At 47.6% G+C, this 26,664-nt stretch overlaps 1 protein-coding gene across 1 annotated transcript in view; it reads right to left on the bottom strand.

Moving 5' to 3' along the window:
• Positions 1 to 26,664, bottom strand: part of DKK3 (dickkopf WNT signaling pathway inhibitor 3) — a 51,380-nt gene that overhangs the window by 13,308 nt on the left and 11,408 nt on the right. The window lies entirely within an intron of this gene.

Raw genomic sequence — 26,664 nt, 5'->3', positions numbered from 1 at the left:
TTCCATCGCACCCTGTTGCCTCTAAATGCACAGGTATGGATTGAATTATGCTCCCCCCAAATTCACACGTTGAAGTCCTGATCCCAAGTATCTGGACTTGGGACACCGCCTGTCCTGTCAGTAAACAAAGGATGCTTCAGCCGTCAAGCCATCTCATGACAGCAGCCCCGAACTGTGAGCCCTGAGGAAACTCAGGATGGAGACAAACCAAAGGGGCTGCCCAGTGCCGAGCCCGCAGCCTCACCCCCAGCTGTGCTCCCTGAGGGAACTCAGGATGGAGACAAACCAAAGGGGCTGCCCAGTGCCAAGCCCTCAGCCTCACCCCCAGCTGTGCTCCCCGAGGAAACTCAGGATGGAGAAAGTAGGACGTTAGCTGCAGGTAGCTGAGGTGCACATCAAAGGAATGACGTCAGTGAACCCACACTCTTTCATCTTCTCATACACAGAAAAGCACTTAATTCCTTAACATGAGATGTCTGGCTTTCTTTAATTAATAGTCATCTTTTGATGTTCTGACTACCTGGTCTTTGTTACAAAAACTCCTATGCACCCTGGCTCCCCCCAGTCCACCCTTGCCTCTTCAGAACAATCCCTCAGAGTCATCTCAGGGTCCCATCTCCCAAGCCTGACGTCCTCAGAATGCCCATGGAATGCCATGAAACTCTCACTCTGCAGGTTGTGCTGTTTTTCAGCAGACATGTCTCAGAATGTGACTGTATTTAGAAACAGGGCCAGTGCAGATATAATTACTTAAGATGAGGTGACTAGGGTGGGCCCTAGTCCGATATACCCAGTGTCTTAATGAAAGGGGGAAATTCGGTCACAGAGATAGACACTGGAGGAAGAAGACATTGTGAAAAATGGAGAGAAGATGGCCATCGACAAACTGCTCCCTCCCAGCCCTCAGAGCACCCTCCTTGGCCAACACCTCGACTTCAGGCCTCCAGCCTCCTGAGCTGGGAGACCACACACTTCTGTTGAGTCATCTGGTCACCCAGCTTGTGGTTCTTTATTCTGGAAGCTCTAAGAATCTGACACCCACAGCCCCCAACAAGCCTGTGGCCAAATCTCCTCTCTTCCAGTCCTTCCAAACACGTCCAGCCTCTGTTGCTGAGCTTCCAATCTCCCTGGGCGAGGTGACAGAGGGGATGGGGTCGGGGGAGAGACTGCTTGTTCTGAAGGATTTTGACCTCAGCAACCAGAATAAGGTCTCCTGGCTGAACCCCCATCAGCCAGGAAGTCCTGGCTGGTTTGGATGGATGCTCTTCTGCTGGCCCGGGGTGTGGGGTGCTGATGCCAAGCCCTGAATGCTCCTGGGATGCAAACACAGTACAGTCTGAGATAAACGAATGTCCCATCCAGCCGCAGGGCTGTTCTCTGACCCCCAGCCCTCCTGAGCAGAGAGACAGGCCCACAGAGAAAAGCAGACCATGGGCACAAACTGTCCTGTTGTGCCCAGGATGGGGGTGCTTCTCAGGACGTAGGCCCTGCATTGCTGACACTGAGAAAGCCCTGGGCACCCCAGGAGCGCACCCCTAGACCTCTCTCTCCTGTTGCTGCACTCACCACACTGCTGGTTACTCCGTGTCCTCCAGCCCCTCAAGGCCACGTGGCACCTGTGTACCTGGGGCAGCATGAGGCGGGGAGACGCAGGCTTTGGGGCCCAAGTCTGGATTTGAATATGGGTCCACTTACAAGCCGGGTGATCTTGGGCAAATTCCTAACCCTCTGTTTCCTTAACTGGACAATGGAAAACCTCAAGAGGCTGCTGGACAGATGAAAAGAGATAAAACGGGCATGCACTTGGAAGAGTGTCTGGTCCTCAAGACTCAACCCTCCGGGCTCAGCTCTGTTTGCAAAGCTTAACTCATTGCAGGAGCTGAAAAGGTGACCATGGGAAAGCAAGCTTTGAGCTTAAGTTGGGGCCAGGGGATCTCATTCTACAGTGAATACCTTCCTACTGAAAAGATCGAGGATGTCAGATGCAGCCAGGGCGCTCCACCCATCACCACGAGACAACCTTCTGCTTCACCCTGGAGGAGTCCTTGGCTATGGAGGAGATGCAGGCGAGGAGGACAGGTGTACAAAACTACAAGGGGGCCAGGGATACAACTGGGCATGCAAGGGGCTGGGCAATACATGATTCAATTTCACCCTGGGTGCTAGGCACTGTCTTCCAAAGTGAGCAAGAGCAGCTCAATTTTACAGATGAGGAAACCAAGGCAGTGAAGTCACTTGCAGAGGTCATGGGTAAGAAGTGGTAGGGAGGGCCACTCAAGCCCAGGAGTTCCACCGACTCCAACCCAGTGCTCTAGGGAAATAACAGCAGGCCCCAGGGGCCCAGGCAGAGAGGCAGGAGGGAGACATGTGGGGCAGGAGGCCTCCGGGGGAGGCGGGGAGCCGCCAGCTCTACCTCCAAGGGAAGGCAGGGTCCCCAAGTCTGCGCCCCTGGTGCAAGTGCCTATAGCGTGAGAAGCAATGCTGAGAGCATGCAGCAGGCAGTCTCTCCTTCATTCTACAGGGTTTCCCGGCTCCTCAGCATCCTTCTGTGACCAGGGCCAACTGCAGGAGCCTGTAAGACTCCTGTGCCATTTGTCTCCAGCACAGCGGGGCCCCTAGCCTCTCCTGGATGCTGCCTTGGAGACTTTCAGCCAGCTCAGGGCAGGCAGGGGCCACAGACCTCACCCAGGGCTCTGGCCTGGCCCACAACACAGAGACCGCCCTGCCAAAAAACACGGGGCCAGAGCCAGGAGCCAACGCCAGCTGTCATTATCCTAAGCCCCAGCATCTGCAAAGGCCTTGGGGCTCCTGGCGCTGCTCTGCCAACCTCTCTTCCCCAACCACACAGCCCGTTAAAGAGGAAAATGCGGCCCCACTGGGCTGGCAGGCCAGGTGCTGAGAGCTGCACGCTGAGGCCCTCTATGCCCGTGTCACTCGGGACCTGGGCCCCGAGACCTCCTCTCCCCCTGCCCCACTGCCCCCACCCTGGGCCCTCGGGAGATCTTCACACCCACAGGTCTTCAGGATGGAGAGCAGGTATTCCAGACTGCAGCCGGGACAGGCCACTGAGTTGGCCAGGCCCACACTCCGGGAACTACCCAACACATTCTTTCAGCCTGAGCCACGTTTCCTCTGGAGAACTGGCAACCATATCTAATTCCAAAAAAGCTTCTACTTCACCTGTCTGAGTTGTGTTTAACCAATGGAGTGCTGTCAACCACCACGGTTAGAAGCAGTCAGCTGAGCCCCTCACCCTCTCCCTATCCATGTTTCTGAGGCTTTGAGTTTGCATGGCCTGAAAAAATTAAAAAACAGACTCTGAATCAGGCCTGACCTTCACCCAAGGCACATGGGACACAGTTAGTGCAGAAGAAACCTGTGGCCCGACTCATCAGAAGCCTATTCATAATCGTTCTGAAAGCTGCTCCAGCAGACGGACCTGAAGAAGGCTGAAGTTGGACTAATTCAATCAATGTCAAATCGGAGGAGACGGGCGGCCCTCCAGGCCCGGGGAGCAGCCAGACTGCATCTGTGATGGTGACATAATGACTAAGTGTGACAAGGGCAGAGGTGGGTAAAAACAGGTGTGTCCCCCTGTGACCTGAGACAGGGCCCAGAGTCCCTGCCCGGGGAGGCCTCTGCCCTGCCTGCACCAGGCAGACCTAGAAAGGTGGACTGCCCCCTCAGCTGAAATTTCCACTCACCCGGCAACCCTCAGATAACCCACCCAGCTCCCCAAGACCCTGACACCAGATGGGAGGACCCTGATGGGTCCTCAACATTCCTGCCACCGGAAAGAGATGCTCCTCACCCCTGCAAACTAAAAACTACACATCAGTGAGGTCCGAGCTCAGTTAGCAAGAGGGCCAAGGTTGTCCAGTGTCTGGATCTGCAGGGCTCAAGGATCGTGGACCCTGGATTATTCACCCAGGCTGTGAGTTCCCATGAGAACGTCTCTCTGAAGATACTCTATCTTGTAACTCACAGTCTCTCCACCTTCCCTGCCAACCACGACCTGAGTCCAATCTCTGCATGGCACAGAGTTCCCAACCTGCTTTCCAGTCCAGGTTCCTTACCTCCTCAAGGCCCAGCTTTGATCCCTGCTTCTTGAATGCCCTCACCTCCCCACTCTGCCAATTCACCTTCAAGAAGCAGCAGTGTGCCCTCCCCAGAGACCTTCCTGACCCTTCCCAGTGGGTAGTGAGGGCCTGTTTCCTGGGTGCCCCCGCCCCCAGCGTCTACCCCAATGAAAGTCGGGAGGAAAGAGGATGATGTTCAGGTTCCAAAGACCAGCAGGCATTTATAAGACTTGCTGAGCCTGAGAGTGGAAAAGCCAAGATTCAAGACTCAAGCTGGGGGTGGGGGGTTGGTTCTAGTGTCTGTAAATGGCTTTTCTCTCTGAGGGATGAGCCCGTCCAGCATCAGCCCAGGTGACCGGTGGCTGGCTGGTCTTTGGTGTCTCTAGGCAACCCAAGGTGGGTCCTCATGACTGAATTTCCAAAGCTCTCTTAGACCTTTCACTTGAGTCACCAGCATCGTCTCACCAGAGCACTTCCAGCATCTTTGGACTGTTTCTTGAAATAGGTAGTTGGACAACAGAAAGGGCAGTCCCCTCAACCATCCTGTCTACCCTCGAAGAGCACCCAGGCTCACTTCTAACGGATCGGGTGCGGTGATGCTGTGTGACTTTCAGGGTTAGGTCACAGGCAATACGGCCTTTTCTTGGCTTGCTCCCTCTTCAGATGCTTGCCCTCTGAACCAAGGCTCTATGCTAGGGGGATGCCCTGGCTATGTACATGGAGAAGCCGCAGCACCATGAATGTCCCAGGCAACAGCCAGAAGCATACATGTGAAGAGCATCTCGAAGATTCCAGCCTTAGCCACTAAGTCATCTGGCTTCAAGTCAGAGTTCTCAGACTATGGAACAGACATGAACCATCTCACTGTACCTGTCCAAATTCCTAGCCCCTAATCCACAAGCATTCCACAGGCATGGCCGGTTGACACCACTGAGGATAGGGCAACAGATCACCCGAGCAACCCTCTTGGGGGAGAAGATGGGCCCTCCTAGCCAGAGGGATCTGGGTGTCATGGGAGATCTCCCAGGAGCTGGCTGCAGGGAGTCATGACAGGAGTGTTTATAGGAAGACACGTCTTGGTTCTTGTTTCCATAATCTTTCTTTTTTGCTGTGCTGGGTCTTTGCGCGGACTCTTTGTTGTGGCACGCAGGCTTCTCAAGTTGAGGTGTGAGAGCTCAGTATTTGGGGTACTCGAGCTTAATTGCTGTGAGACAAGCAGGATCTCAGTTCCTTGCCTAGGGATGGAACCTGCATTGGAAGGTGGATTCTTAGCCACTGGACCACAAGGGAAGTCCCTCCACAAGGTCCTCAGCGCTGGTCCACACAGCTGCCTCTGCCGTCCTCTCAGCCACCTCGGGGAAATCTCGTCACCTTCCTCTCCCTCCTTTTCTGGTTCAGGGCTGAGATACTAATAGCTGGTGCGGCTCACCTTTTCATGCAGATTCTGCATCTCCTTCTCTCCAGTTCTGCTGAGCCTCAGCTACTTTTTGCAATATTTGCAACCAGAATCAGATGTCCCCTCTGTGCTGGCATCTACCCCAGATGCTCCCATGTGGCTGCAGCGGGGGTGGGGTGTCCACTCAGGGCCTGTGGGGGCCACAGATCTGTGTCCCCGACCTCACACAATTCCTCATACAGGCCTAAGGAAATCACCTCATGCATGCATGCGTGCTAAGTCGCTTTAGTCGTGTCGGACTCTCCTCGACCCCATGGGCTGTAGCCCACCAGGCTCCTCTGTCCATGGATTCTCCGGGCAAGAATCCTGGAGTGGGTTGCCATGCCTCCTCCAGGGGATCTTCCCGACCAGGGACTGAACCTGCATCTTTTGCATCTCTAGCACTGAGAGGTGGGATTTTTTCTTTCTGTTTCTTTACCACTAGCACCACCTGGGGGGCTCACTTTCAAACAAAGCAATTCTGAGGGTGAAACTTAAATGACATCTACACTCACCTGCCCCCAGCTAGGCCTGGTACAGCTCACACGACTGGCTGTGTGATTCCTTCTTCATTCATTCAGGGGGAAGAATAATGTGGGAGATGAACCAGGAGTAGACTGGGTTTCGGGGACAGTGTACCAGTGTCTGCTCAGGCCTTCCAAGAGGCACGCTAAGTAGGTTCTGAGAATGTTTTTACTGCCAAGTTACACTGGATTCTCCTTGCTGTCCAAGGGACTCTCAGGAGTCTTCTCCAGCACCACAGTGCAAAGACATCAGTTCTCTGGTGAGGAGATTAAACCAGTCAATCTTAAAGGAAATCAACCCTGAATACTCATTGGAAAGACTGATGCTGAAGCTCCAGTATTTTGGCCACCTAATGTGAACAGCTGACTCACTGGAAAAGTCCCTGATGCTGGGAAAGACTGAGGGCAGAAGGAGAAGAGGGCATCAGAGGATAAGATGGCTGGACAGCATCACTGATGCAGTGGACGTGAGTTTGAGCAAGCTCCAGAAGATGCTGAGGGACAGGGAGACCCGCCATGCTGCAGTCCATGGGCTCACAAGGAGTCAGACACGCCTAGGCGACTGAACACCACCACACTGGATTCTGCTGAAGATCCTCCCCCTCTCACTAGGGAAGGATGGAGTTTCTCCACATTTACTCAACTGCTTGCTTTTCACTCTTTTCACATGAGTCCATGAGTGGCCCAACCCAGCCCCTTCAAATTATTTTTCCTTTCCCCCAGGAAGAAAGTCATGAAAGTGTCACGTCCTGACAACACCCTTAGCCCTGGAGAGAGTGTCTACGTAAGATCTAGTTTCTCAAGACTTCACCTTGATAGAACTGTAGTCTTTAATACATTTTATGGCTGGCTAACCAAATTCAAGAAGTTTCTATATATTTTAAGAGGACACTGATATCCATTAGAAAATACTTGATGCTTGGATAATCATTTTTGGAAAATTATATTTTAGTGAAGAATATGACAGTACTTTGAGTCGCTCAACTCCATAATAAAATAACATACATGATTAAAAAAAAAAAAGATCCAGTTTCTCAGAGGGGAGCATTCTGAGGCTCAGTCCCAAGGCACACGTGCTGGAGAGAAGTGGGGTGCTGGAAACTAGCCCATCTTCCTTCTCTTCTTTATTCATCTCAGCGGCTCGGGGCTGAGTCTGCAGGGCAGCAGGTCAAGTCTTCTCCAAGGAGGAACGGACTCTGGGAGGCAGAGGGAGCCCTCTCAACATGTTAAAAATCTCCAATGGGACATGTCCTGTGTCCTCAAGCTGAGTTGCTGGTGAAACAGGACTCAGGGAGACAGAGGTCAGGAGACACATCAGGAGGTGACTTGGGCCACCAAGCCCCAGCCAGCGCTTTCCCAGAGGAAGACTCGCCTCCCAAGAGTCCTAAGCCATGGGGCTCCGCAAGCTTCCCCGCTGGGCTGCCTGGTGTCAAGCAGCAGATCTGGGACCACTGCACATTACGACCCTGCGGTTGGCCTGAGCTCTGCACTTTCAACCCTGCACTTGCGAAGGCGGTGATCCAAATTTTTTCAAACTTCAGTTTCCAGTGAATGGTTCTATAGAGTCTTTAGGCTTCAAATCACCTGAATGGAGGCTGGCATTGCTGGGGTCTGGGGGTCAAGTCCCATCTACAGTGGGGGTGCAACTGACACATCTCCAGGGAATGCAGCAGACAGCTCTCCTTCAGTGTCCTCCCCTCCACTGGGGAGGCCACATCTAAGTCTGAACGACTAAGAGGCCCCAGTACAGGCACTTGCCACTATAAAAACAGGGAGGGAACTTAACATGTTTCATGTCGTGGACTCTTATGGCAGCTTAACAAAGTCTATAGATTCTTGGAATTATGCACTAGGTGAATAAAGGAAAACACACAAGATGACAAAGGAAAATGACTGCACTGAAATGCCATTATCAACATATTTTGAGATACAGTGTTTTATGGACTTCTTTACTAACACACTGACCAGTAAGATTTACTGGCCAGTCTAACAATAACCTTAATTTCTAAGCAGCAATGAGCGTAAATGCTGTTTCAAGTCATCTGCAACAGAGGCAAGAGAGCACAAAAATACACCTGACTGCTTCTGGGAACAAGGGAACCGCTAATGATACTGTGGTTGGCTGTCTACTTTGAAGACTGAAGGAAGTGCTACTTGAATACAAAAGCTGGTGAAAACCAAAGTGCCTTTCTTTTCCATGAGTTCTGTCCAGAATAAGAAGGTGATTCTAATGCATATCCAAGGTTAAGACTTCTGCTTTAGAGTCTCCCATCTGGCACCCTTTTTAAAAAATACATCTCAGGACTTCCTGATGGTCCAGCGATTAAGCCTCCGGGCTTCCACTGCAGGGAGTGTGGGTTCAGTCCTCAGCTGAGGAACTAAGACTCTACATGCCATGTGTTGCTGTTGTTCAGTCGCTCAGTTGCGTCTGACTCTTTGTGACCCCACGGATGGCAGCGCACCAGGCTTCCCTGTCCTTCACCATCTCCTGGAGTTTGCGCAAACTCATGTCCATTGAGTCAGAGATGCCATCCAACCATCTCGTCCTCTGTCGTCTTCTTCTCCTGCCTTCAATCTTTCCCAGCACTGGGGTCTTTTCTAATGAGTCGGATGCCAAGTGGTATGGGCAAAAAAAAAGAAAAAAAACTCAAAGAATTCCTTCAACTTTCTTTAGGAAAATAAAAAGGGAAAGATGAAGAAAATGTAAGTCAACAGGAAGCAAAAACAAAGTTGGTTCCCCATTCCATGCTGAAAAAGTCACTTTCCCAGGAGACTGCCAGGCCGCTGGGTGGGGAAGCAGACTGGCATCTACCCCGGGCCTCGAATGGGTTTCCAAACCCCTTGGTCCTGGCCCCTTTCCTGCAGTCAGCAATTAGGCTTTTCCTCCCCACAACACTCTCCCCAGAGTTCACCACAGTGAGGACTTAAAAGGGGACTTGTGGAATTGTTAAACCTTCCAAGTCGAACCATTTGTGCTAACGAGCTTGGAAAAAGCTTTAATATGTTTCAGTCATGGAAAAACATATGCTCTGGTTCTGCTCACAAGTGGCTATGTCTTATTTTGCTTCATCTTCGTGTGATGGCAGGGGGCACAGAGAGCTACAGCTCCAAGGCGGAGGATGTGGGCCACAGTCTAGGGAGAGTGGTCGAGGCACACCCAGACAGTCTGACATCATCACGATGGCCCCAGGCTGCCGGCCGGGGCGCCCATACCGAGGAGTCCAGCTCTATCACCAGGCCCGCTCCAGCTCTCCAAGCTGAGACCCAGCCACAGGCTAAAAAAAGGACCCAACATATGGGCCTCCGTTTCCAAGCAGGCAGTGAAGAATCCGCCTGCAACACAGGAGACCTGGGTTCAATCCCTGGGTGAGGTGATCCCTGGAGAAGGGAACGGCTACCCACTTCAGTATTCTCGCCTGGAGTATTCCATGGACAGAGGAGTCTGGTGGGCTACAGTCCATGGGGTCACAAAGAGTCAGACATGACAGAGCAACTAAGCATGCGTGCATACCCCTACAGCGGTGGGTCCTATAGCTTCCTCCTCAGTTCTCCTCGGTGGGTAAATTATTCAGTGTCACTGGACTACAGTTACCTCATTTGTAAAATGATGACAAAACCAAATCAATTATGTTGCTATGAGTGATAAGCACATCCACATATCATGGCCTGGATCAGACGTTCAGTTATTATTAGTGACCTCCCCTTCTGTAAAGTAGTATACTTAGAAGAAGGCTAGGCTTTGGAATAAGACAGACCTATTTCCAGATCCTAACTCTGCCATTTACTGGTTGTACAACGTTGGCAATCCGTTCTGTGCTTATCTTTCAAGCAGGGCTGGTACCCCCTGTTATAGGTGGATTTGGTAAGAGTGAAGGAAAATTGCTTCTAGGAAATGGTCCATAGTACCTGGCACATAGTAGGTGCTCAGTGAATATTCGTTCTCTTCCTTTCTTTCACCCTCTGAATCCCAGCAGAACTGTCAGGGGGAGGGGAGCAGCTCTAACCATGACTACTGGCCTTTGATTCAACCTTTCTGCTGTGGGGTGTGGATTCTTTCTGGGGAAAGAGGTCCAGCAGACATGATGGGGAAGAAAGGACCCCAGAGCAATGGGAGAAGCAAAAGTCTATTGAACTTGGAGGAGCTGACCCCAAGGGCTGCTGCTCGCAGGCCTGAGGGATGGAGTCTGCCGGGCCCCACCCACCTGGAGCTGCCGGGGACCCACTGGGGACCCATCTGTGAGGCAAGATGTTTTTCCATCCTGACCACTAGTCACCAGGCAGTGGGCTCTCTCTGCCTTTTGTACCTGCTTCCTTTTCCGGGAGGCCAATAATGAGACTATGGAAAATTCAGACTGCAGCTGTATTTTCCACATCACATCACTGAAACGTGTCAGTGGCCAGACTTCAGATGCAGGCACCTGCCACCCACTTAAAATACTCCTCGGTGGTTTCGAATGTTTCCCTTCAGGGGCATGGGTCTCACAGCTGGCCAATGGTGAGAGCTTAAGGAAGTGGGTGAGAGAATCCACAGTTCCCTAACCCAACAGCCTCTCCTGGTGACCCCAAGGGAAAGACCCCCTGGGTTTACTGCAATGCAGTAGTCCTTTTGTGATTTTGGTTTTTCATTTGGAATATTTTGGGGAAAGAGGGGGCATTCAATGACTCTGGATATAAATGACAAGAAAGCAACTAGAGCTGAAGGTGTCATGATAACCTCCTCAAAACCACCCCAAATTATGGCTGCAAACTTCCATGACTTTCCCTATCAGAAATCTTTTTATTGAAAAGGCCAAAGTTTCAGAGGAATAGGAACCCATTCTACTGTTAAACCATCTACCATGGCTTCAGGAATTTAACTTCTCTAACTCCAGTGTCCTCACCTGTAAAATAACACCCACCTCTCAGCATTATAAAAATTGAAGAATAAATGATGTAAAAACACCTGGTATCCAGCCCAGAAAACAGTAGGTGCTCAATAATATAGATGAACACATGAAGGCAAGAAAAACAGAAAGGACCATTTTATTTTTCCAAGCAAATAAAAACTCATCTACATATTCGTTGCTCTTTGCTGAATCTTATCTTCAAGGATGGCTGCTTCTGTTCATAGTCCCCAGCTTACTCCCTGGTCATATAACTTTCATCTGTTAAATGTTTTCACTCAACTACGAAGCGCTGACCCCGTGTTGATATAGAGGTGAGCACGACAGACAAGGCCCTCTCAAGTTTCCGTCTTCCAGATGCTTCTCCTGGGCTACCACTTCATCAGCTTCTGCTGTTGCTCCCTAAACCTAAGAAGACCCCTGCCCACTGGTCATCACCAACTTCTCAGCATTAGGCAGACCATCTCCCTGGTTACTAATCTCAGATGTCACAAAACTGTGACACAAAGGCCCTGCTTCCCGAACAGGAAACTCCAGGTCCACAGCGTATTAAAAACCCAACTAAACTGGATCAGTTCAGTTCACTCAGTTGTGTCTGACTGATTGTGACCCCATGGACTGCAGCACTCCAGGCTTCCCAGTCCATCACCAACTCCCGGAGCTTGGTCAAACTCATGTCCATCGAGTCAGTGATGCCATCCAACCATCTCATCCTCTGTCGTCCCCTTCTCCTCCTGCCTTCAATCTTTTCCAGCACCAGGGTCTTTCAAATGAGTCAGCTCTTCACATCAGGTGGCCAAAGTATTGGAGTTTCAGCTTCAACATCAGTCCTTCCAATGAATATTCAGGACTAGTTTCCTTTAGGATGGACTGGTTTGATCTCCTTACAGTCCAAGGGATTCTCAAGAATCTTCTCCAACACCACAGTTCAAAAGCATCAATTCTTCGGTGCTCAGTCTTCTTTATGGTCTAACTCTCACATCCATACATGACTACTGGAAAAACTATAGCCTTGACTAGATGGACCTTTGTTGGCAAAGTAATGTCTCTGCTTTTTAATATGCTGTTTAGGTTTGTCACAGACAACTGGATATGAGGTCTCAACTCCACCAGCTGCATGATTTGGAGAAAATTATGTGCCCCCTCCCAACCTCATCTCTGTTTTCTCATCTATACAATGAGAGATTTGGTCCATAGCAGGAAAGGGAAATGGATTTCAAGAAGAGTGCTTTTCCAGCTGGTTAATAGCTGCTTGAAGTGCTATGTTATCTCAGGTTCTGAAACTCTGGGCTCATTCGGTAATAACCACAACTGACTAGTGATGTCTGGGTGTGGCAGTGGGGAGGATGGCAGTGTATGTGCCCATGTTCTCAACTCTGGTCTACAGGAGCTCAAAGGACCCTGTAAATTCTGCCTTTTATACTTCTAAAAGTCAGTGAAATCTCGCTTTACTTTATCTTTGACACAAGGCCTTTCACGCACAGTAACTTTTTCAGCTGTGTGGCCTAGCACCTGAGAAAGTTTCTCAGTCACTGGGTTTCAAGGCACAGAAATCTTGCAACAAAATAAACACATGTACTAATTTATCACCAGCATATTCGGTAAATCACTGCTTCTGGACCACAGAGGCCCAGGAAATAAGGTCAGAAAGGAAAATCAACACTTATTTAGTTCAGTTCAGTTGCTCAATCGTGTCCAACTCTTTGTGACCCCAAGGACTGCAGCACGCCAGCCTTCCCTGTCCATCACCAACTCCTGGAGCTTACTCAAACTCATGTCCATCAAGTTGGTGATTCCATCTAACCATCTCATCCTCCGTTGTCCCCTTCCCTTCCCGCCTTCAATCTTGCCCAGCATCAGGATCTTTTCAAATGAGTCAGTTCTTCGCATCAGGTGACCAAAGTATCAGAGTTTCAACTTCAACATCAGTCCTTCCAATGAATATTCAGGACTAATCTCCATTAGGATTGACTGGCTGGATCTCCTTGCTGTCCAAGGGACTCTCAAGAGTCTTCTCCAACACCACAGTTCAAAAGCATCAATTCTTCAACACTCAACTTTCTTTACAGTCCAACTCTCACATCCATACATGACTACTGGAAAAACCATAGCTTTGACTAGATGAACCTTTATTGGCAAAGTAATGTCTCTGCTTTTGAATATGCTATCTAGGTTGGTCATAGCTTTTCTTCCACGGAGCAAGCATCTTTTAATTTCATGGCTGCAGTCACCATCTGCAGTGATTTTAGAGTCCAAAAATAGAAAGTCTGTCACTGTTTCCATTGTTTCCCCATCTATTTGACATGAAGTGATGGGACCAGATGCCGTGATCTTAGTTTTCTGAATGTGGAGTTTTAAATCAACTTTTTCACTCTCCTCTTTCACTTTCATCAAGAGGCTCTTTAGTTCTTCTTCACTTTTTGCCATAAGGGTGGTGTCATCTGCATATCTGAGGTTATTGATATTTCTCCCAGCAACCTTGATTCCAGCTTGTGCTTCATCCAGCCCGGCATTTTGTATGATGTACTCTGCAAATAAGTTAAATAAACAGGGTGACAATATACAGCCTTGAGGTTCTCCTTTCCTGATTTGGAACCAGTCTGTTGTTCCTTGTCCAGTTCCAACTGTTGCTTCTTGACCTGAATACAGATTTCTCAAGAGGCAGGTCACGTGGTCTGGTATTCCCATCTCTTGAAGAATTTTCCACAGTTTGTTGTGATCCACACAGTCAAAGGCTTTGGCGTACAATAACGCAGAAATAGATGTTTTTCTGGAACTCTTTTGCTTTTTCGATGATCCAACAGATGTTGGCAATTTGATCTCTGGTTCCTCTATCTTTTCTAAATCCATCTTGAACATCTGCAAGTTCATGGTTCACACACTGTTGAAGATTGGCTTGGAGAATTTTGAACATTACTTTGCTAGCGTGTGAGATGAGTGCAACTGTGCAGTAGTTTGAGCATTCTTTGGCATTGCCTTTCTTTGGGATCGGAATGAAAACTGACCTTTTCCAGTCCTGTGGCCACTACTGAGTTTTCCAAATTTGCTGGCATATTGAGTACAGCACTTTCACAGCATCATCTTTTAGGATTTGAAGTAGCTCAATTGGAATTCCATCACCTCCACTAGCTTTGTTCATTGTGATGCTTCCTAAGGCCCACTTGACTTCGCATTATTGGGCTTCTATTGAGGGTCAGATTCTTTCCATGGCTTATCTCTTCTTTCTAAACACCCTTGCAGAAGTCACTAAGTCCTCCTTTCACGGAGCAGGAACCAGTGCTCAGCGCAGTGGGGGAGATTACCCAAGGAGCAGAGATTCCAACCCATGAAACTTTGGACTCCAAATCCCACTGCTCTGTGCTCCCATAAGACATACCCAAATGTCTTATTCATTCTTTCTCTTCCAGGAGGTGGAGGTGAAAAATGAAACTGACAGTGGGTCTAGACAGAGCAATGAGATCTGTGCAAACATTTAGATGACTCAATCCTCATCCATCATTTTTCCTGCAGTCTGCTGGGGATGGGACCAAGAGAAGATATTCCTGCCTGATTTGGGAGACCAGCTCAGCTCATCAGGTTTGGGGCATGACTGTGAATTCCCTGAGAGCATTAAGTACCTACCTCTGCATCCCAAACCTGCATCCCGAGTCAGTTCCTTTCCACGGGCTCTGCCTCTGATCCCAGATGCCTTGGCCTCTGGCCCTCCTCCCAGAAAGCCCTCCCAACCACCAGTGGGAGTTTTAAAACACTGTGAACCACCACAAAACCGTCTCCATGGAGGCCTGAGCCCCCACCTGAGCTCCCAGGGGTCTGCAGTGCCCTGACAGGAAAGCGGGGTTCCCCAAAGCCTCTGGGATTCTTGTAGGAGACATGCTGGGGGACCTCACAAAGGAGGGTGTGGACCAGGCATAGATTCCTAACCATCAGGAAAACTGCATCTCTGGCTCCTAGAGATGAATTGCCAAGGATACAGCCTGAGCATGCCTGCACCTAGTTGGCGAGTGAGCGGAGGTGGAAACGGTTTCCAGCAAGCAGGCGGCAGGCTGGGGCTGTGAGTTAGGGCTTAGCTATATCTCTGCTTAGTGGTGTCAGTTACACCTCAAAGACACCCCTGAGACTATGGCTGCCATACTGCAGAGGCTGCTGGTGGGACCAGCGTTGGGAAAGCACTGTCTTGACCTAGGACAACGGAGCCCAGGGGTTTTCAGCTTACACTGGGCCCAGGAGTTCTCTAGTGTCTACAGTCATGGAAACCAAGAGGTAACACAACATCCTATCTCAGGCTCCACTGGTGGCAATGTACACTGGCATAGCTGCCACGGAAAATAGTATGACAGTGCCTCAGAAAATTAAAAATAGAATTATAATATCATCCAGCAATTCCACTCTGGGGAGACACACAAAGGAATTGAAATCAGGGACTCAGAGAGATTTGTACACCCACACTCATCGCATGATTCACAACAGCCAAGAAACAGAAGCAACCTAAATGTCCACTGACGGATAAATGAAAATATACACACAGAGAAGTACTGTTCAGCCTTAAAAAGGAAGGAAATTCTGACACATGCTACACTATGAATGAACCTTGAGGACACAATGTTAAGTGAAATAAGCCAATCACAAGAGGACAAACAGAGTATGATTTCATTCATATGAAGTATCTAGAATAGTCAGATTCACAGAGACAGAAACTAGAAGAGTAGTTGCCGGGGGAGGGAGGACACGGGAGCTATTGTTTATTGGCCACAGTGCTTCAGTTCTGCAAGATGAAAGGGGTTCTGGAGACAGGCTGCGTGGCAATGTACATGTTCTTATTACTGAACTGTGTGCTTAAAATGGTTGGGACGGTAGATCTTATGTTATATATATTTTGTGTGCATGTGTCCTCGTCGTGTCTGACTCTTTGCAACCCCACAGATCGTAGCCTGCCAGGCTCCTCTGTCCATAGGGTTTCTCAGGCAAGAACACTGGAGCAGGTTGCCATTTCCTACTCCCGGGGATCTTTCTGACCCAGGGATCAAACCCACGTCTCTTGCATCTCCTGCAGTGGCAGGATGGTTCTTAATCACTGTGCCATCTGGGAAGCCCCCATATATATTTTACCACAATTTAAAAAATGTTTTATTAAGAACATGGGTTTTGAAGGTTTGGCAATTAAGTAATTTTTTTTTTCTCTCTTAGTACTGGCTGTCTACTTAGCTCTGCTATTTATCTTTGCTGTGCCTCAGTTACTTCATCTATACAATGGGGTCAAGAGGGTATGTGCCCTGCATGTCATGAGGATTATGTGAAGGGAAGCTGGGCAGATCTCAAGCAAGAGATCTTGAGCAAGAGCCCCATAAGCAGCAGGTCTTACATTCGTCATCATCTGTTACTAATACTGTCATTTTGATTGAGTCACTGCGCACTCATTCACATCATAGCACTGACCAGTTAATCTGAACTGTTACCAGGATTTACCTGGGAAGAGAGAAATAGGTGGCTTTGGAGAAGGGATGGTTAATCTGGTCACTTTCTGAGTCACACTGATCAAATGAAGCAATGTGGTCTTTGATGTTATTTTAAAAATGAAACAAAATGGACTCACAAGCTCTGTGAGTTTTTCAGAACTATGCCAAAGATCAAGAAAGGGCAGAGCCACAGATCTTATAGTCAGACTGAAAAGGCCCCAGGCTAGTCTGGAAGGATCTCCAGGCCCTAATAGCCCGGGACAGTCAGCTACCTGCACAGGGACTTCTTCCGCCCCTGACATGCTCAGGCTACTCAGGAGCCCCAGAAATCAACTTGTTCTGCAGCCGTCAGCCTAATGAGATTTCAAGTTTAATCACTGTCATTTATTTGGCCTGCCTATTGGCACCAAGCAAAAGCAGTGTGTTCTAAGTAAAAGTTTCCAGATTCCAAGCCCTGAAGCCAGACTTTTTATAGGACACAGATGACTGGCCCTAGAGTTTCAGCAGGATTAATCAAAATCCTGTCCCCACCAACGCCTATGCCATCCAAACCATGGCTTCCTGGCTCTTTTTTCTGGGGATTGCGTGGAACCTCCATACCCTATACAGACGCCTGGTATGTTCCTAACAGTATGAATTTCCAGCTCCTTGGCTGGGCTCTTGAAGCCCCTTCTGATCTAATTCCTGCCCACCACCCCCCCCACCACCCCGCAGGCTCATCTGTGGCTCCCGCGAGTACACCTCCAGCTCTGGCATTCTAAACTACGCAGTGTGCCTCAGACATGTTCTATTTCCGCATGCCTCCCTGATCGCGAACAAAGAATGCTTCTGCAAGGAATGCCCTTCCTCCCCACACCTGAGAACTCCTAGACACCGTTCAAAATGCAGCTGAACTGCCACCTCTTTCAGGAAGCCTGCCAAGATGTGTAAAGAGGCTGAGACTTACAAGGTGGCAGGTGAGCTGGTCACAGTTTCACGGCTACCGGCAGAGACAAGAGACTCCTGGGTCAGAGACAAAGGACTTTACTGCTGACAGCCCAGAAGCAGCATGAGCTTCATGTCTGCGACAGCTCCCCTCACCCCCCAGTCCCAGGGGGCAACGTGGAGGGGCCCAGGCGGATGCAGTGTGTGTAGTAGGTGTGCAGCTGCGAAGTGTCAAGCTTAGAGCACCAAATCTTATGTAACGAACTGCAAGCAAACCCGCCCTCTGCCAAGAAGGAGAGCCATTTGCTGTACAAACATCCTTGAAAAGATAGTCTGAAACCAAAGGACAACGGGTACTTCTGCTCATAAAACCTGCAGAAACTCCAGAGACCAGGAAGGATTGTTTCCTAACAAAATCTACCTCATCTGACACTCACACAATGCTCCCACCACGCTCTGTCCACCTCTGCCTATGGAAATACATATGAGTCCTTGTTGTAATGACCCATTTACTTTTTTGGTCCATTGCTATCCTGGGTCCTCTCTGCTGTCAGGGACCATCTCTTACATTTACTTGCCAGACACACATAAAGTGCTCAGTGAACATGCAAATAAGTGGGGGAATTGAATAACTAATACTTGGAACTCTGACAGCCACTGTTTGGAGGTAATCAAAGAATGATAAACACCGAGAGCTGACATTTACTGACTGCCTATTTGCACATTCTAGGCGCTGTATGGTTTTCTTATCTGGATTGTTTTGTTTTATCCTCATGAAGCACGACACGCAAGGTTCTTTGATGAGTCCACTTTACATATGAGGAAACTAAGGTTTGCAGCAGTTAAGGGGTCTCACCAGTCACACCAGCTGTACTCTAGGCTGGCTTTCCCTGGGCCCAAGCCTTACCCAGCCCCCTGAAGTGCTCTTCCTATCAGAGGGCACCTAAGCTTTGGTTTGGGGTGTTTGTGGAAGTGGCCAGAGAAGAAAGGACAGAGTGCCTGCCTTTTTGTGTTCACAGGGGTGGCGGCAGCAGCCTGCACATCATCACCACCTACTCCCTGGTGTGACACCCACAGCCTGGCAGCCACGGCACACACAGACAGTCCCCGCTGGAACATCACACCTTCCTAATCTGTCCCACACTGGGCCAGACGGTATCTGGTCTTGGGAGCAGCCTGGCATGCAAACCTGACCCTTCTTCCTGAGGAAGAGGAGGGATGAGATAAATTTGCAGAGAAATCTATGTTGCCTACAACTTACAATTCTCAAACAGCTATTCTTGACCTTGCTAATAATCAAAGACATGGAAGCAAAGAGAAGACACAGGTGGTCACCCACTATAACACCCATTGCAGGCAAGGGGGAACTGGTGAAGTTATTTCAGAAGTCGCTGCTGAGAGCAAAAACAGTACAACAGTCTGGAGGAAAATCTGGTAACATCTCTCAAAATCTTACATTGTACACACTTTGACACAGCAATTTAATTTCTAGGATTTACACAAAGAAAACCTTGCAATATTGTTCAAAAATATAGGTAGATGTCTACAGCAAAACTGTAAGCAGTTCACAAACTCTTTTTAAAACATTCAGAACATATAGAATTCTATAGAGGAAAAGTCTCTGCAAAGTTAATTTCTCCCAGAGGTAACTACTAGTAATGATTTTGTATACATTTTGCCAAGTGTTTTAATGTACACTTTTTTCTCTAAAAAATGAGATAAACTGTATGTATAAAATATGAGCTCCCCTGTGGCTCAGAGGTAAAGAGCCCGCCTGCCAATGAAGGAGATGTGGGTTCAACCCCTGGTCAGGAAGATCCCCTGGAGAAGGAAATGGCAACCTCCTCCAGTATTCCTGCCTGGGAAATCACTTCCATGGACAGAGGAGCCTGTGGGCTACAGTCCAGGGGGTCGCAAAGAGTCAGACATGACTTAGCCACTGAGAGTGCATGCACATATATTAAGTATATCTTATATACACCAACCTAGATAGCATATTCAAAAGCAGAGACATTACTTTGCCGACTAAGGTCCGTCTAGTCAAGGCTATGGTTTTTCCCGTGGTCATGTATGGATGTGAGAGTTGGACTGTGAAGAAGGCTGAGCACTGAAGAATTGATGCTTTTAAACTGTGGTGTTGGAGAAGACTCTTGAGAGTCCCTTGGACTGCAAGGAGATCCAACCAGTCCAAGGAGATCAGCCCTAGGATTTCTTTGGAAGGAATGATGCTAAAGCTGAAACTCCAGTACTTTGGCCACCTGATGCGAAGAGTTGACTCATTGGAAAAGACTCTGATGCTGGGAGGGATTGGGGGCAGGAGGAGAAGGAGACGACCAAGGATGAGATGGCTGGATGGCATCACGGACTCGATGGACGTGAGTCTGAGTGAACTCCGGGAGATGGTGATGAACAGGGAGGCCTGGCGTGCTGCGATTCAAGGGGTCGCAAAGAGTCGGACATGACTGAGCGACTGAACTGAACTGAACTAATATATACCATCATATATGTAAAGCAATATATTGCTTTACAATTGCTTTTTCTTCACTTTATGTTCCATTGAAGACATCCTTTTATACCAACACATATGAAACCTGTGTGAAACTGGTTTTGATTTTGCATGTGGAATCACAAATTCCTTCTTGAAGGATATTTAGGTTGAGGAGAGTACAATTTAATATAGCCAGGTTATAGCTCAAAAAGAAATGCCTACTCTTTAAACACTGCTTACTTGGATCAACTTTATTTATTTGGGGACTGCTTATCCATTTTTCAAAATGATTCAGAGCTCTTCAATTTTCCCTATAATTTTTTCCTACTGGATGAAGGCATAAGGGCCTTATGCTTGATCAGAAACTACTAAGTCAGTGCAAAATAGAAACCTAGACACACAAAAGGACCCAAGTGTCTGGTTGCAGGACTGTGGAACTGCACATTCACAAGACTACACCATCACTCTTAGACCCACAAGCGTGTTGTTTTCTATAGAAACCAAGATGCATCCTGCCAACCTGGCCCCACCCGGGATCTTGTTAGCACCTGAACATCACGTATGCTTCTTCTCATTCATTAGGCCCATCTTTCCTTCTGTTTGTATCGCCAATACCCAAACAAGTCACTTATGACTCATAAGAACAAGAAGTGCAGGGTGAGTCAGGCTCAAAGCAGGGAGCACGAGCTTCTAGCAAAATACATGACTCAGAGGGTGAGGCGTGGCTCTAGAGAACCTAGCCCCAGGCCACAAACATCAGTGGGAAGAGGCCCATGGAGTCCTGAAGCACATCTCCAGCTTCCAGAGGAATTCCACTTTTGCAGTAGGTTCCTGGGACCCAGGGGAGAAGCTAGTTAGAACCCAGTGCTAACTACTTTTTGGTAATAATGAGCCTCACACAAAGAGCTTTATAAACCTCTCCTTAAAGACTCTCACCCAGTGCTGTGAACCGAGGATACTTTACTTCACTGGATGAAGAAAGAAACAGAACCATAAAGGACAAAGCATGTGAGGGTTAGGATAGGTTTGAACCTAGGTGAGCCTCACACCTTGTGCAGACTTCACTCTGCCCCCAGACTGACAGATAGAGAAGGGCAACAACATCTCCCAGGACTTGGCAATGCACCCAGCCCCCCAACATACATCCAAAAGAACTCTCCAGGAGGCTGAACCTTTGGGTATTGACCAAAGTTCTCCAAGGCAGGGATCCCTAACCTCCAGGATTTGATGCCTGAAGATCTGAGGTGACACTGATGTCATAATAATAGAAATAAAGTGCACAATAAGTGCAACACATTTAATCATTCCAAAACCATCCTCCCCCACCCTGGACCGTGGAAAAAACTGTCTTCCATGAAACAGGTCCCTAATGCCTAAAAGGTTAGGGACTACTGCAAGGAACCTGTGCCTTCCGCAAATGCATTTCTGTTAAAATAAACCCCAATGACTGGTCAGCATGGTGCCCTCTGTAATTCCATAAAATCTATAAAGGCAACATCAGCCTCAGACGTCATGGCAGAGGGACCAGACAAAGCCAGCCCCTCACCTGCAGTTACTCTGTGACAAATGAACGAGCTGGGGGCAAGAAAGAACCCAAGGTCTCCTGGGGAAAGACGCCATTCAACACACTTTCTCTGCCCACACTCTTGCTGAGTCTCTCTGGGCTTTGAAGTAACAGGATGTTTACTGTTCAACAGGAAACAAACAAATCTTGAAGTCCAGCCACACTGACCATCTGTCTTCCCCCAGACTTGAATACAAATAACAAACAAAGCATCTTCACAGCAGAGAAGGCGACACTGAGTTCACACTGGTGGAGAAGTCCATCGCCATTTTCCACAGTCTGCCGTCTATCCTGATCATTCTCTTGGACAAGGAAATCATGGGATTACTCAAATCATTACTATCTGGACAAATCTGGTAGTGAAATTTGTCTACCTAGGCCCTCAGAAGTTTCAGGAAGTATCTTGGAGCTGGTTGTATGTGATTGAAACAGTGGGTTCCAATAAGGTATGTTCAGCTGGAGAAAATACCTTATTATGTAGGATATTTTATATCATACTCTAATGTGAAAACAGAGAAGACAACAGATGCACAATGTGCTGAGCTCTGTAGTTCTGAGGATATTTTAATGAGAGTACATGTCATACATGGGTAATTGGGCCAGATGCTTCATATCTGGGGACACGGTTATAAACAAAAGCCTTGTATGTGTGCATAATGGCTTATCTGCTCTCCGGCTTCCAACACACCACTTCCCTCCTAACCCACTGCATGAAAGTAGCACAGCCGTGGTCAGCCCACCCAGTGGCCCATCACGGGAGACAGCAGACGGAGGGCTCCGCACAAAAGCCTCACAGAAAGACGTCAGACCACATCACAGTTGCCCGTGCGCTCAGGTGAAATAACAAGCCGCCATGTCCTTCCCCCTTTAGAGCATGAAAGCAAACAGACCAATGCCTCGCATGCACTGTGCTAGGTTTTCTAGATGGCCACACAGTGTTGCTGTCTGTGAATTTCCATGGGCCTGGTCAGGTTACCATATGTATGAATACTCATCCCAGCGTCTGAAGAAAGGAAAATATGGCGTGTTTGGTGGTTATGTTTAATTGAATTCATCTGGGAGCTTTAAATCCTGAGAATTCAGCCCCTATTTATAGTAGTTTAAGGTCTGAACAGCTTATGATTTTTTGTCCTTTTGAGAGGCAAGCCTCCCTTTTCCATTCCAGAGAATGCTTCATTGGCACATAACGCGTTTTCCAGAGCCACCCGTAGAAACCATTAAACTGCCAAACTATGGAATGGGACAGTGGTGACGATGTTCAGCCATTCTCATGCCTCTGGAGGCAATCTAGTCTTTACGGCGTCCCACTCAGACACAAAGAGGATTCGAATGCAAGAATGCTGTGGGCATCTGAAACCAGACCTTGTTTGTCTGACTCTTGGCAAGACACTCGACAACAAGCGAGGCTCGGCAGTAACATACCATTGTTCTTGCCACATGACCTCCCTTTCACAGGCGCCTTGTAAAGTCTCTAGTCTGTTCTCTCAAGACCCCAGGCAATTCAGCAGGCAACAGCCAGTCAAGCATCAGATGCCCCAGGTTACTCTCCTAGTCAGTCAAATTGGAGTTTATTCACATAGAAAAACTTGCTGAGTTAAGATCCCAAGGGCCTGTGCAGGAATCTGGAAAAACTCCGTGAGTCTCCACCTTCTGGGTTTCTTGGATGTGTCTCCTCCTGTTACCCTCCTGAATTCTCAGGACCATCACACACAGGGGTTCAGGTCACGCACTGCCCAGGGACCTGCAGGTCCTCCATCTCACAATCAACATGAGGACCTGCAGAAGCAGCCCTCGGAATTCTGGGCCCCCCAGCTGAGCCCAGAGCAGGGACACACAGGCTGTGCAGCCTCCGGAAAACGGGCACACACTTGGAGGCTGCAGCACACAAGTGCAGGCAGCTGCCCCCTGACCCTTGTACACTCTTGGCATCTTTGAGATCTTGTCTCTCACCGACCTGCCAGTCTCAGAGCTTGGTTCCCCCTGCCACAGTGCTCCAAGCCTGACACAACGGCCTTACTTGGAGGGCAGAGCAGGGAGCTTGGGATGTATATCAGGGCCTCCAGCAGCTACAAAGATGCTCACAGCGGTGCATCTTTGCACCTCTGGGCTCTGGGAGGCTTCCCAGAACAAAATGATGCAATCATACAATCATATACCTTTTTATCTTGAACACAAAGGTTTTTTTGTAACCCACATCCCTGAGAGTTGTGTTTCCCTGTTCTCTCCCAGAGACTTAAATCTGGAACACTCTAAAGCTTTTCCCTCTTGGTACCATCTTTTTGTCTGTTTTTTTTTTTTCTCTCCTATTCTCTTTCTTTCTCTCTCTTCTCCCACCTTCAAAAGCTGGCCCTTCCTCTCTCCTGACCTTAGTCAATCCTATCTTTGCTTCACAGGCTTCTGTGCTTTCAGAGTTGGGAGAGATGGTGAAAATCATTGCCTCATTAAAAGATGGGGGGAAATGAGGTGACCTAGTTTGTAAGTGACAAACTCACGCTTCCAGCCTGTGACACTGGGTCTCTTTCCATTTCTCCACATGGCTTGCCCCTCATCAGCTCCCAGTTCCCTTGAATGGGGGGGTCAGCACTATCATACAAAGCTAACTGGACTCCCCCTGCCTGTAGCAAATGTCTGAGTACTGTGTCAAAAACAAGCAAAAAGAACCCATCAAGTTAGCAGAAGGAAGAAAATAATAAAGACTAGAGAGGAAATAAAAGATAAATTTTTAAAAATAGAAAAAAAAATCAATAAAACCAAGAGCTAGTTCTTTGAAAGGGTAAATAAAAATTAACAAAACTCGGGCCAGAACTGCCAAGATGAAAAGAGAAAGAACCCAAATAAACAAAGGAAGAAGTCAAAGATGAGAAATCACAATTGATATTGCAGAAATACAAAGACCATAAGAAAATACTATGAACAATTATATGCCAACAAATTGGACAGCTTAGAAGAAACAGACAAGTTTCTAGAAACACATAGCCATCAGAACTGAATTGAAAAGAAATAGATAATTTGAACAGATTGAGCACTAGACGTGAAAAAGAACCTGTGATTTAAAAAAAAAAACACCTTCCTGCAAACAAAAGCACAGGACCAGATAGCTTCACTGGGGAATTCTATCAAGCATTCAGAGAACTTACACGGATCCTTCTCAAACTCTTTCAAAAGACTGAAGAGAAGAGAATAGCCCTAAAGTCATTTTATGAAGCTACCAACACCCTGATACCAAAATCGGACAAAGACAATACCAAAAAAGAAAATTACAGGCCAATATCTTTGATGAATATAGACGCAGAACTTCTCAACAAAATATTAGCAGACCAAATCCAAAACACAGAAAAAGATCTTACATCATGATCAAGTCGGATTCATGCTAGAGTCATCAGGATGGCTCAACATCACAGATCAATCTATGTGATGTGCCATATCGACAAAAGAAAAGACAAAAATCGCATGCTCATCTCAACAGATGCAAAAAAGTATTTGATAAAATTCAACATCCATTCGCAATAAAAAAAGTCTTACCAAAGTGGGTATAGAAGGAACATATCTCAGTATAATGAAAGCATGCCTACTGAAATTAATCTTCAACAAGGGAGACAAGAACATACAGTGGGGGACAATGGGGGAAAGAGAGTCTCTTCAGCAAGTGGTGTCGGGGCAGCTGGACAACTGCATGTAAGTCAGTGAAGTTAGAGCACACTCTCACACCATACATAAAAATAAGCTCAAGATGGCTTAAAGACTTAGACGTATGACATGACCATAAAATTCCTACAAGAGAATATAGGCAAAACATTCTCTGACATAAACTGTACCAATATTTTCTTAGCTCAGTCTCCCAAGGCAATAGAAATAAAAGCAAACATAAATAAATGGGATTTAAACTTACAAGCTTTTGCACAGCAAAGGAAATCATAAAATGAAAAGGCAACCTATGGACTGGGAGAGAATATTTGCAAATGATGTGATCAACAAAAGCTTACTTTTTAAAATTTATAAAAAGTTCACATAATTTAACAATAAAAATAACTCAATCAAAAATGGCAGCAGACCTAACTAGACATTTCTCCAAAGAAGATATACAGATGGCCAAGAGGCACATGTTCAACATCACTACTTCTTAGAGAAATGCAAATCAAAGTTACAAGATACCACCCTCAGCCAAAAAAAGAATAAAATAATGCCATTTGCAGTAACATGGAGGCAACTAGGAATTATCATACTAAGGGAAGTCAGAAAGAGAAAGACAAATACCACGTGATATCACTTGTATGTGGAATCTAAAATATGATACCAATGAACTTATTTATAAAAGAGAAAGATTCACAGTCATAGAAAGGAGAAAGGAGGTGGGGAGGGATAAATTAGGAGTCTGGGGTCAGCAAATACAGACTATTATATAAAAAGACAAACAACAAGGTCCTACTGTATAATGCAGGAACTGTATTCAATATCCTGTAATACACCTTAATGGAAAATAATATGAAAAATACATATATATGTACGTATAACTGAATCACTTAGCTATATACCAGAAACTAACACAATACTGAAAATCAATTATACTTCAATAAAAATAAGTAATTTTTTAAAAAAGAACCCACTGACTACCAACCACAGTAACACCACCTCGCTAGTGGTTATAGGTACACTGCTTCTCTTATGATAAGGCCACAAAGGGTCAGGTTATATCCCTGATCCCCTTGGAAGGCTGGGGGTGCATTAGGCACTGCAGAGGGAGGAACGTGTGGTAGGAAGTTTGCATAAGGCTCCTGGGCACAGAGAGGCCGCCATCTCCAGCCCCACAGAGGAGGCGCTTCATACAGTGGACTGAATCACACGGCAGCCACCCTGTCTGCTCCTCACCGGGCCTCTGCATCTGAAACCAGCCACCTCTTTGTGAAGACAAGGTGCTGCGGAGACACCTCTGGTCTGGAAGTCTGGAGACCAGTGACATCCTGGGTCACCCTCCAACCTGTGCCAGGCCTTCCTTCTGTGAAATGACGCCCCTCTCATCATTCAGAATATAATTCTCTAAAAAGCAGCCCACCTCTGGACTAAGCAACAGGCTACTGAGTAGCAAGTGCAAGCATAAGGGGCCCAAGCATGAAGGCTGGAGCAGGACACCTTTCTCTTGGGCCACTGGGTTTCACTTGAAGTTTTCTTGCTCTCAAACTGCCAGACCAGGCCTGGGATCAGAAAGGGTGTGTGTCTGGCCAGCAGCTTTAGGGGATTTTCAGGTTAGAGACACCAGGTCTTATTACCAGAAACCCCCAACCAATACACCCGACCCTTCAGTGTTCCCCTTTCAAGG

The sequence above is a fragment of the Ovis canadensis genome, chromosome 15, assembly GCF_042477335.2.
Source record: "Ovis canadensis isolate MfBH-ARS-UI-01 breed Bighorn chromosome 15, ARS-UI_OviCan_v2, whole genome shotgun sequence".
Taxonomy (NCBI): Eukaryota; Metazoa; Chordata; class Mammalia; order Artiodactyla; family Bovidae; genus Ovis; species Ovis canadensis.
Note: the sequence above shows the minus strand (reverse complement) of the source record. Positions and strands in the feature narration are given on the sequence as shown.